At 38.5% G+C, this 13271-nt stretch overlaps 1 protein-coding gene across 5 annotated transcripts in view; it reads left to right on the forward strand.

The window, feature by feature from the left end:
* dac (dachshund) overlaps positions 1–13271 on the forward strand; it is a 160239-nt gene that overhangs the window by 107419 nt on the left and 39549 nt on the right. The window lies entirely within an intron of this gene.

The following is a 13271-nucleotide window of genomic DNA, read 5'->3' on the forward strand; positions in this document are numbered from 1 at the left end:
TACATAAATAGTGGGAAATAATTGAGATTGTTACAAGGTTGATCTTTGAACCGGTGAGCGTTGAAAAAAAAAATCGGGGCGGAGGGTGAATGATTCTTGTATAATACTATAATCATAAGTAGATATATTGCTCCATGAATTATTAATGGAGATTCAATTGACTAATCGAATATTTATCATAAACCAATTAAATTATTCCACTGATCTCGATTTATGAGGAACGATTACTTAATGAAACTATGAAGAATGAAAATTTAATTGACTGGTCGAATCGACCATTAATTGATGACGTGAGAATGAATCATGAGCGTGGGCTTTAAATCTCAACAAAATCTCGGTTATTTAAGTGATTTTTTATCGATAAGAACCTGGAATCTCGATGTAAGCGAATCGATCGATGTATACTCGGATCGATATTGATCTTGCCGGTGCGACTTTTGGTTTTGCACGTCTCTGATCTTGAGATAAGAGCACGAATTTAATTCAATGTATTTTATCTTGTGATGAGAATTTTCTTATTTGAACAATTATTTCTTATCCAGAGTTGTGAGGCAAGATTGATAATGTATTTGAAGAACGAGAGTATTTCCTCATGATATGGGGTTCATGTCTCTCATCATCATTTCGATGATAAATGTTGCCATTTTTAGTCACTAATATTAGCGAAAGACATTTGAACCCAAAATTTTTGTAATAAATTTTATGCGCACATGTTATATCAATAATGTAAGAGAGATTTGATAAATCAGAGTAATGCATGGTACTTCGATGTTCGAAGAACAATTGAAATTAATTATTATGAGTTGAATTAATAAAACACATTGAAAGTATATTCAACCGGTTTTTATACTCGAGCAATTGCAGATGTAGAATTTCCAAAAAGTTGTCAAAAAATCAATATTCGTTAAACCCTTCAGTAGTTTGAACTGAATAAAAATGAAAAATTTATATTTGCCATTGTTCGACTATACAACATCTTGTAACTCAAAATTCATACATCAGACTTCATAATTAATTATACACCATTGATAATCAGCGAATGAGATTCGTTAATTTTCCGGATTAAAACGAGTGAACGAAACTCGATGCAACTAAAATCAACACACCAGCAATGAAAGTCAGGGTAATCCATTAATTCCCTTGGAATGGGGCAATTGTACGTTTCACGATCACTCCTGAAAGTTTTGTCATTTTTTCGTTAACAACCCAATATCCATAAAATCCGGACAATATAAGTGAAAATCCCCGAGTCCTTCTGGGGGCACGTCTGCTTTTTCGTTTAATAAATTCCCCGGTAAATGTAACCTCGGTGACTTTAATTACCCATTAGTCGCCGTACAAAGTGTCATTTTCGAGGACATTAACTAATGCGCGAGATTTGAAATACGGCCATTGGCTCGTGCTGACAGAGTGCGGGGGAAATAATTCGGTACTGCAGCAATTTTTTATATATTCGGGTAGGATATTAACAATTCTCGTACTAAAGACATATTTGTTCAAAATAATTACAGCAAACATCAAATTTGTTCAATGTACACATATATTTTTATTGTTTTTATGGCGATTTAAAAAAACTTTGGGAAATTGAAAACTGAGAAGTTCTTCATTGAAAACTTCAACTATCGAAGTTCAATTAAAAATCCAAATAAATCAACACCTACTTGCTCTCGCAAATATCCCGTAAACCAAATTTTCAATCTATTTTCTAATAATTGCTCTTAAAATATCCATAAAATTTCGCATAAAATTCCAATTCAGTTCAGCAACATAAAATACCATCACTTCCACCCCCATTCCATTTTTTCAGTAGAATTTCATTGAAAATTCCGTTGAATTCCCGTAAGAACTCGGAAATTCACCAGAACTTCACCACTTCTCACTTCTATCTCTCAGTCTTCAATCGCCAATAACTCGAAATCGGTAGAGTATAATCCAGCGATTTTTTTCCACTTGAAAGTTCTTCATTCGAGTTTGGAAAGAAAAAAAAATCATTCGATTTCGCTCGGCGGTTTACGAGGTATCAAAGAAGCTCGCTTTTGCCCAACTCCCACTAATCTTGAAAATGTATTGAAATGGTGTAAAATCCGTGGAAGTGATGGGGCAATTGGAATTGCCGATGAAAGTGTAAGAAAAGAGTGGCACAGGACCTGATTTAATACTCGAGTGAGCCAGCAGCTCGTTTTACACCAGATGGTTTTACATACGGTGGACTATCGTGTTACCCCTAGGTGGAAAAAAAAAAAAATTTCTATCTCATGGTACAGTGTCCCAAGCCAATCGACGCGAGAAGGATTCCACCTTCGAAAGGCGGTTGGAATATTATCGATATTATTCGTCTTTGTCGTCAGACCCCACGTGCGATCATCCAAACCATGACCACCCCAGTAGACCTCAAGCACGAGCCGCTGGAGACCATCACAAAATAGCTCTTTCCACTTGCGATTATCATTTTTTTTAAATCCCCCATTTTGCCGCCTTTTTGTACATGTCATTCATATCGTGTTACCCGTATTATGCACTGGACTCTATCTCGAGAGATGAATTTGAATTTGAGATAGAAAAAATGTCAAAGAATTGTTATACTACAGCCAAACGTCAAAAATGTTGAGAATTTCATTTATTTTTCAATTCATAATCAAATCATTAAATTATTCCATAAATTCAAAAATTAAAAAAATGTCCAAAAATCTACAGAAAAATTGATCATTAACGGCAATATTTGCCATTTTTTCTCTGGAGATAAAAAATCGAGGAATACGAGAGAAAAGATGGAGAAGCGAGTGAGTTGTCTCGTAAGAATTCACCCCTAATTATTCCCTGGTTTCGCCAACAAAATGGCCGGCGAGGATTCCAAGTCCCTGAGTACTTTGTTCTCGTGTAAGTGACCTATCGCGAGTATTTTCTTTTCCCCTGACCATTGGCCACGAACTGGAGTCAACCTGAGAAAACAAAGGCCTCAAAAAAGCCAGAAGGGGTTAGACAATATGAGCCGTATCCCATTTTAACCGCAAGACGGTGGATGGTGGTGGGCGGGGGGTGGCATGAGGGGGATTAAAAAGACGCTATCTCCGATTCTTATTCAAGATAAAGAGAGTAGAAGGCGCGCACAAGCAGAATTGTTGTGTATCACATGAGGATACCAGGGAGGAAGTATATACCACCTTAAGGAGGTCCAGAGAATAAAAGCCAAGGAGTCGATTGAGTTGTTGCCGCTGGTGGAGGATCTTATGTAGATTCCTTGTAGATCGTGCACCCGATTCGATCGCCATCGGGGGGGCTACCTGGTACCCATGGGTTAATTAAAATTGTAGTCTGTGCACACTGCCAGCAGTGGACACGAGATTATTTGCCTTCCTCCTCTCGGGGACCTCTTCTTTATTTATTGAATTTTTTTTTTCTCGATTCATTCGGGCAACCTCCGCACTGTATTATACTCGACGATTTTTCGATCGACCTGGGCGGCTGTTTGTGTTATAAAATCCCATTACCTGGGGTCTTCTTGCTGGGGTTGTTGGAGAAACAGGATGTGAGATTATCCACCACTTGCTGCTTTTACCCAATGTGGCTGGTACTATTAATTCAAGTCATTCCATTCAATCGTCTATTACTTTCTGATAGTTCATCATTTTTTTTTACACGGATCAAAAATCCTTAATGTATAAAAAAAAATTAGCAGAAAAATGTGGGGATTTATTTGGCGAAAGTAATTATTAGTCTCAGTACGCGTCAGGCATGATTTTCGTCAATTAATTATGATAAATTCATGATTACAAATATATAAAATGTATTCACATATTTCATATATTTTTGATAATAATATCTGTAAAAATATAAATTTCCGCGCCAAAACCGTAAATTAAATTTTCGCAAGAATTTTTCGACAATAATTGTATGTTCAATTTAATTAAATCAATTAAATTCCTGCAAAGATCGACAACTCCGCATAAAATTCCACTATTGACAGACCCTTAATGCCCCATATTTTCCCCATCCAATTGAAAATTGAAATAATTGCCACAAGGGACAGCGAGATATACGCGTACATTAATGACGGGTAGGTTGCGAATATAAAGAGATACATCTTTTCCGTCTTTATCCTCCTGCTAGCTCTTCTGTCAGACGGGTGGGTGGATGGGAGGTACATATGGCAAGGGTTAACCATAAATCAATCAAAGAGCATTCGAACAATGCGATGGGTGTAGGTGATGAGGAGAAATGGATATTCCACTGCATCTCCGGTTCCACCTCGAGGTCTCATCATCAGTATTTGTCTCAATTTTTTTTTAATCTCCAAACTTCGCGTCCTCTAATTGACTGATTAATGCAATAATGAGGTATACATGCTACTTACTCTCTGTGAATAGAAATAATGCTGACGTGTCCGTGAAAATGCGGGGCTCTTTCTGACCAGGCGAAACAACTTCCTTTGCATACATCGATTACGCTCGCGGTTCCCATTATTAGCTGCCTATAATTTATTACTTTCCACCTTAATAAGCATAATAGTTCCCATGGTATTGGACGTGCACGAGTGGAGGATGAGGTGCGAGGGAGGTTTCGTTGGAAAAAAAAAAAAAATGTGAATAAAAAGTGAAATAAAAAATTGTTTTGAAGGAGTGTGTGGAGGAGAGGAGAATATCGCGAGACTGGCTGCAGTGTTGGCGCTTCACTGGCTCTTTTACCCTCCCACATACCCCCTTACTCCCTTCCCCCTCTTTACTCCCCTTTTCCTCCCTCTTTCTCCCTTTTTTCCCCCTCTTACTCCCTTTTTCTCCCTCTTACTCCCTTTTTCTCCCTCTTACTCCCTTTTTCTCCCTCTTTCCTCCTCTTTCTCCCTCTTCCTCTCCACCTCTTTTCTCCGAGGCATTATATTTCCCCGTCGTGTGCGTGCGCGACCTCTGACCCAGAGACAATCGTTAAGGTAGCGCATCGGGGCGGCGTGCACAGATATTTAATTACCTGTGGAGAGAGAGAGACAGAAAAACAATAAAAGAGCCAGGCTGTACTTGGCCTGGAGAAATGGAGAACATGATGGAATAAAATTTCGATCTTCGTGAATGTGGGAAAATTGCAATTAGGGGATTCCTCGCGGAAAATATATGTACGAGGTGATATTGGTTTATTTTATATATATTTATTTAATTATTGACTTGTAATTACGATTATTTGAAATATATTTTTCGACTATCGATTTTTAGAGTCGTTAATTTTTTTAGTAAATAATTCTGTTACTAATAGGCAAAGGGTAACAATATCTCAGAATCTAGGAGAATCTCGGAATTTTCGTTAGAATTGTTTTTGTCCAGCGAAATGAGAATTGCAAAAAAGTTATGATTATAAATTTCTGTATCTCTTTTAGATTCGAAGATATCCTTGAAAAACTTGTTCGTTTGTCTCAATTACAATTGATATGCGCTGTAAAAGTGAAAAAATCGTAAGGAATTGGTCATGATTTTGAGAACGTCTTCATGCTACGACTATACATTGTGAAAAATAAAATAAACCGATGGGAAGATAGATTTTGAGAGGATGGAGAGGATTGTAGACTCCCGCATGCAGAACATGCCGGTTACAAGTTGCTTTATAACTCTCAGGAGCATTTCGAATCGCGTCCGCAACAAATTGTGCATCCTTACCTTCACCTGCTAACGAAAGACGTCATAACTTCCTCCCTCTCGTTCACCTCATCGGACCAATGGCAGTGGATGCATGAGAATCATTTGGAATACCGAACGCGAACGTATGTTTCAAATATTTATTACCCTCGACTTTCCATGTACAGTGGGTCTAGACGATACCGGCTTTGTCCAGTAGTTGCCCCCTACTCACATGTTTCACCAATGTACCGACTACTGCTGAGTAATTTCCAGTGGCTACTGCTATTCCCATAAAATCAGTCGATCATAACAATTTAATTGGCCGAGGAGTGTCCATTTTTCTTTGATATTTTTTTATTGAAATGTCGATAGGGCCGAAAGCTGTCTTTATGATCGTCTTGAAGAAACGCCAAGAACTTTCCAACATTTTTTTCACCGCATTCTTTTTATGGATATTCCTTCAAAATTATTGACTTTTTTGCAAAATAAAATTGAGTTTTATTTGAGGAGAGGAAAACACTGGGAGTTGATGACATGAACATTTTTTGCGAGTCCAGTTTTCGGGGAATATCTCGGAAGTGAACGGAGATAGCGATATTTTTAAAGAGTCATTTTTTGTGGAGCGATTTGAGGAGAACAAAAAAGATAATTACGAAAATATCAATATTTGCCTTCAATCCCAAGAGATTTAAGAAAAACTCATCTCGCGGAAATGTACCTATTATCATTTACCTTCGCTCCCGACACGTCAAAGCGTTTCCCAAAAAAAGATGTAAAATCCGGGAAAATGGCGACGAGAGAATGTTCTTCCTTCGAATATAAGAATTTCTCAGCGGGGGTTAATAGTTGAGGCATAAAGTGCTCATTAATTTGGTTGGCACGAGAGTTAGCGTGCAAAATCGAGCAGGTATGTGTCACACGGAATTCTTGTTGAAAAAAAGAGCAAGAGGTAGTTGAAAAAACAAAGTAAGAAAACATTATTCCAGAACAATACGATGTTGGGCCTGTGGGTGAACACGCTTGCTGGGTTCCCACCTCTTTAGTGAACTCCATACACAACTGTGCAACAAACCTATACGGGATTGTCAATTAAAGAAACCAACGGGGCTCTTAGCATAAGGCACAACGTGAGGGCCCCCTTGCCTCATTCTCCTTGTAAACACAAAGGGAAAAATAAACGCGATGAGAGAAGAAACCGAAGAATAAAGAAGGCGGGATAGGATGGGAAAATTTAAGAGTATGGATGCACTCTGTTCCTGGGCTCAGGATTTTTGCATTGGTGTTGGTTCTCTCCTTGTGTGCAATATATACCGTCGAGAGGTGGCTCGTTCCGCCGACGGTGGATAATAAATTATACCTAACACGGACAACAACTGCTTGATTATTTATTTAACAATAAAAATTCAATGGCCCCAGGGGCTGCGCCAAAAGATACATGCACACCCTGGGTCCACTGCCGTTGGGGGTTTTAGGGGATAATGACTCCGGGATTTGTTACATTTCCACTGATCGATTGACAATCGATTCTTACCGGTTCGATAGTACAATTCTTCGAGAATTATCACTGAATTTTTGAGTGAGGGGACAATTCTGCTATTTTTTTTTTAGACAGAGTCATGTAACATTTCTGGAAATTGTTCGGTGATGAAATTCCTGGCCCGTCGAAAATTCAGGAAAATTATTAATCTGTGTTGGTTTAATTAATTTTCAATTACTCTAAGAAAGTTGAAAACGCTGAAGATGTTCTTCACCTACCGCAGTACTATCCCCAAGTCGTTAATGCAAACCAAATAAAATGCGTTATTTACAGTGCAATAAACCCAAAAAGTACTCAATGTCATCGGTTCTTGCAGTGTAGTTAACGATTCTCTTTATTACCCCGACCGAAAATGATATTTTGTTTCAAATCAGTATTATTATTCTCCGGGGAAATTCAATGGGAAATCCTCTCCCGTCGCGCGTCTAATGTCAGGGACATGCCTCATACCTTTCGCAGTGGGAAGTACACACTCGGTACACAATAATTAACAAGATCGGGTGTATAAATGATTGGTAGTGAAATGCACGGTATGGTAATTCTTGTTTCATGGTTATCAATTCTCCGAGGATCGTTACCAACGACTTTCTCGATATCATCGGATAATTACCAGCCCATAGTTTCATTAATTATTAATTAACTGTGTCAACGCCCCTCAGTTCTGCCATTCGATGTAAATTATCTGTCGGTTCGCCAAAAAATTCATTTCGTTCCGTCATTTTTATTTCTAAAGAGAAACAATTCGATTCGAGACTTCCGATTTTTTGGAAATTTCAGTCTATTAAAGATGCAATTCGATTTGTTTTTAATTGAAAATAATTTTATTTCATTCTGATCATCTGAGAGTAATTTAAGTACTTGATTATTTACGATATTATGCTCTGGAAATAATCAAGCAATAATTTTTTAAAATCAGATTTGTCCCGCAATTTTAATGCAGGATTACACAACACTCCAGACAAATTGCTCTGTAACCTATGAAGTGGCTATTTCCTGAGTACAAAAGTACAATTGACCGATATGTAGAAACAAGAATATGAATTAATCTAGAAATAAAAAAAAAATTACAACTTCCGACTGTCATGTCCATAAAGATAGTATCGGCGCGTAGGTGCGCGGCGTCGTCCGTTGATGTCTTATTATACCGGGCAGTTATTTACGATCGCGAAACCCCGGGGAAATAAAGGATGAGAGGGAGCAGAGAGGCAAAAGAATAAAAAAAAAAAGAATGAAAACATAGGAAAGAACGAATGAATGAAATAGAATCGTGTGAAGCGCGTGTCTATTTCCCTACCATTTCCATTCCACGATTTCCGCCATCAAACCCGATGAGTGCGCAATTAAGCCGGTATTGAAATTATGCAATTGCTCGACGATTAATTGCATGCATCTCAGAACAATTATTTCTCCCCGTTTCTTCCTCAGTCCCTCCCTTTTTCTTGAATTTCTCTCGCAATTCCTACCATGATTTGCGTGTCTGCGGTTTTAATTCCCATATCTTTCCATTTCTATTCCCTCATTCCCCGTTTTTATTTTCTACTTTATCTCTACGAGTCGTCATCGTCACCTGAGTGTAAAGATGGAGATAGTGGCTCCCGTGAATTCATTAAAATGATTGTTAATTACTGAGCCTGGGTAGAATGACACGTGGGAGGGCATAACTAGAGGTTCGTGCATTTCGAGCGGAATTGAAGAAACATCTGCTCATTTCTGCATGCACTTTTTCTCTGTACTTGTTACTGTACTTGTATCACAATCCTGCACGTAAACACGACAAATTTTCAGCATTTAATCCTTTTAAAATTAATCCCCTCGAAGGAGCGACTATTTTCTAATGGATTATTTCCCCAAAATCTGGAAAGACTTCAGTATTTTTTTGATTTCCTGTTTCTGAAGGGAAATGGAATTTATAGGGAATGAAGACAGAAATTAATTATGAAAAATCAGTTCATAATGAATAAACCCGATTTTGTTAATTTATGTGGGGATTCTGCAATTTTTCAATATCCATTTTGCACAAAACCATTGGAACTAACAATGTCTAGTCCAGAATAAGACTGATTTTACAACGCATGTTGTTTCCGGTGCACGCGATATACTTCCTCACCGCCCTTTCAACATAAATTGCCAACTGGGTGGCGTTTTGCTGATGTTTGTGAATGTGTACACCATTGGCGCTCTCTTGTGTCTACAAATTGCATATTTGCTAACAATTCTGCGTCTCTTTTCCGTTTTGGCTCTTGACTGACGGACGCACACATTATCCTGGTGCACTCGTAACAATGATAACGATCCGACGAAGTGGTGGGGTCTCGTTAACGGTCAGTTCGAACGAGTGGGCGAACTTGAAGAGAAAAAATTAAATAATCTTGACTGCCAATTTTTCCGATACGTCGAACGCGAAGAAAATTCACGGTATACCGATTATTAGCAGCAAATATATCTCACAATATAATAGATAACGCCGAATATGTGGAGGTAATATATTAGTGCTGAAATATATTATATATTTGATATATATTCCGCAGGGAAATTCATCGGGGCGGAGCTCTCACCCTAGTCTTTAAAATTAGATAATTTGAATTCGTAATTTTTTTTTTCACCGATTATTTGGCTTTAACCAATAACTCTGACTCACTCTCTTGTATTGCTAATCGCAAAACGTGGAAAGGCTCTCTGTGGTATCACTCCACCTCCTCTCATCGGAAGACGGAGAAGAGGAACTGCCTGACCCCTGGGGCTGCCTCCATATCCAGAGGACTCTCTTTCCCATGGCAATAATCTCCTCATCTCCATCAGCCAACCTGCGAACAAGCAAGCATTCTTCCTCGGTTTATTTCGATTTGATATTTATGAGTTGTTGGTGGGACACGAGCATTGACAGAGATTTTTAATGCGCACGTGCATCGACGAGTGCATCAAATGGGTGATAGCCAGATGGTAGACACGTTTTACCGCACTCGGAATTGTGTTATCGGTTAAAAGCTATTCTCATTGTCGATGGCCAGTATTCAATACACTTGAAAATTGATACTGAGTGCTGACGTTATCAGTCCAGTAACAGAATTTAAAAAAATATCTCACCGGGAACTGGTAAATTGTTGTGAATCATTTTTGTGAGGTACTTGAAAAATGAAAAAGACTCGTGGCATCCGGGTAAATGCTGTTGAATATTTATCCCGGTACATGCTGATTTGCAATATCCGTTGAGGCGTAGTTCGCGCATCTGTTAATATCTAATCCCATTTCCCCTTCTATACGTTAATGGTTAATGGTGTTCCAAAGTGGTCAGCAACCGGAACAAGTCCTAATTCCGTCTTAAATCCCGAAAACGTAGGGAGTGAAGTTTAGATTTTGGGGATGAGGGAATCTCAGCCGGGGGCCGAAGTGAATCCTGAATGAGTAACTATTGTCCAATGGTTAGGACCGCCACAGCCACCACCAACGCCACCGCCACCGCCTTGAATCAATCTCTGCATAAACCAAGTAGACACTGTATATGGTCTTGATCATGTTGGTCTGTGTGGAGTCCTCCAAGTCACACAATCGCCCCCGGGGTCCGGCATACTGCGGTGAAGCAACACTGTGCTCGAGACCGAGGAACACAAGCGTTCCGGAATTATTGCCGGCGTTGCCTCGTTAATTATCGAGAGGTAATCAATGTCAGCGACGATATCGCTTTGGCCGTGCGCTCAGATTCCACGGCCCAGTGGATTCCCCGAGATGCTGCACCTCTTCAACAATCCACCGATTATTGTCCAAGATATCGTCACCAAGTGCATAAAACAAGGCTTACATTATGTTTTTTTAATCGCGCTCTTACTATATTCTTACGTACCTCCTATAAATTGTGGCTAAAAGGTTGACTGAACTCCTATCCAACTTACTTAATCTATTTTTATTTTTATTTCATTTCGAATTAATCTCTCGAGTATTCCAGTTTTTCATCACTTATCAAAGGAAGACATTTTTTTTATGTTAAAACCATTAGTAAATCTTACGAATTTATTGAAAATTCAATTAAATGTAAATGCTGCGAAATTTATTATAATATTTCATCTTTGATTATTGATGGTTTACTGTAGTTTTTTGAAAACTTTTTTCTTGTCCAAGTAGAAATGAAAATGGACAATTGTATTGCAAGACAGTGAGACCCTCAGGCTTGGACAAACTCGGGTGCCTCAATCGTTATTCAAGTAGAATATCCAGGGGTAGAAAACAATAATATTCACCATTTACCCTTAATCGACCTGGAAGCATTGCTCCATCGTTATTCAGGTATATAATGTACTCCGGGGTTAGTCAATCGGTTATTCAAGTATAATATGTAAGGATGGAAAACAATAATATTCAACATTTACCCTTAATCGACCCGAGGGCATTAGACAAATACGCCGACCGGGATTAAATCAGATTAGTCGGACGAAATTTATGCCGTTTTGGGACTAAAATATCGGAGGTTATTTACCATCAAGAATATTTATTCGTATCGATATTCTCGATCGTATCAGAATCAGGAACAAAAACCAGACAATAATTCAAATCGAAAATTGAGGAATTATTTTTTACGAGAAATTATTGCCGTCTTCAAACGCCAATTAAAAGACTAAATATTTATAACAAGTAAGCATTCATTGTTTTTTAATCACGCAAAATTTCATAAGTACCTGATAATTTATTTAATTAATAAAATCACCACAGGTTATGTAAATCAATTCATCAGCATTTAATTTTGAATTAACAACAGTTTAGAAATATTTATCTAAAACTTGGGGTAAAAAATTAGTCCCACAATTTTAATTCGACAAAATCTTTTAGAAAAAGATTCTCCTTTTAGTTTTTAGGCTGCGATTGAAAATCCGACTTCAATGGAAATCACGACTAATCCTAATATCCGATATGAATAAATTCATCAGAGATTTACTTTGGCAGGAAGTTGCGTGGAATATCAGCCTATTATTCAAACTATCATCGCCGCGGGAAATTGACACTGTTGTGTTTGAAATACATATAGCGCTGAGAATTCCCTCAAGGAAGAGAGTAACAGGCAAAATACCACTACCTTTATATCTTACATTACGAACATCGGGCCTACTTGTATTGCGTATGCATACTTGACGGGGGGGAGGGGGGGGGGGTTACCCACTGGGGTTGTAAACGTTACTTGCGTCTTAGAGTACTTCATCCACACGCACTGTACATACAACCGCATGTATATGAAATAACACGAGCGATCGATAACATCGAATTACTCGTGTGCCACACTCTCAACCTCGAAGTCTTCAAGTCATTATATCGCGGGTTTTCGCGGGACCTGGAAATTTCATTAGATCCACTCGAATCCACCCGCGTGAAAAAAAAATGTACGTCAATTTATGTGTTTATATATTCCAATAAAATATATTGTTATGAATTTTATTTATACTGTAGAATATTTTCGTTTGTGCGGTCATAGGGTGATCGTAATAGCAGTAATTTGAAAAAAATGTTAACATTATTCCTGGAAAGTTGAACTTTTTGAAATGGAATGATTAATTTTGGAGTGATGTGGGTAAAAAATGAAGAGAAAAAGCGTGATGGGATAATCTAAACGATCGCCACAAAGGTGGAAGTAGAGAAATACGGAGTGAAATTGGCAATAACGGGATACCACTGGTGTGGAACAACCCCCCGCGGCTGTTGGACGCCAACTTCCTATTCTGGTTAGCATTCAAATTGAATATTCGTGGGTGGACGGTCGTCAAGAGTTAGTTGGCATTAGCGTACCACTGAAAATTGCAAGCATATAGAAGCCACTTGGCAATCTCCAATATTCGGTGAAAATACCAACAAAAAAGGAAGAAAAGTTGTTGGCATAGTTGTTGGGGTAGTTGGTAGAATTTAGCATCAATGAGAATACGTCGGTGTCCCAGAAGACGTGTTTTGCGGTGGTGAAAAGAAACAGCGGTGAATAATTTAAACGAGTGGTATATTGAAATTAGGCCGTGGATGAATGAAAAATTCAGGGATTAATATCGGCCAAGTAGGAGGCACTTTTGCTCGTTACGCTTAATGGCTTGCTTGTGCTGGTCCCATGTCTGCTCGAGAATTTTCTCTACAATACCATCGGGATATATATGCACCGTTACGACACCCCC

Source organism: Fopius arisanus, unplaced genomic scaffold, assembly GCF_000806365.1.
Source record: "Fopius arisanus strain USDA-PBARC FA_bdor unplaced genomic scaffold, ASM80636v1 scaffold00026, whole genome shotgun sequence".
In the NCBI taxonomy this organism is placed as follows: domain Eukaryota; kingdom Metazoa; phylum Arthropoda; class Insecta; order Hymenoptera; family Braconidae; genus Fopius; species Fopius arisanus.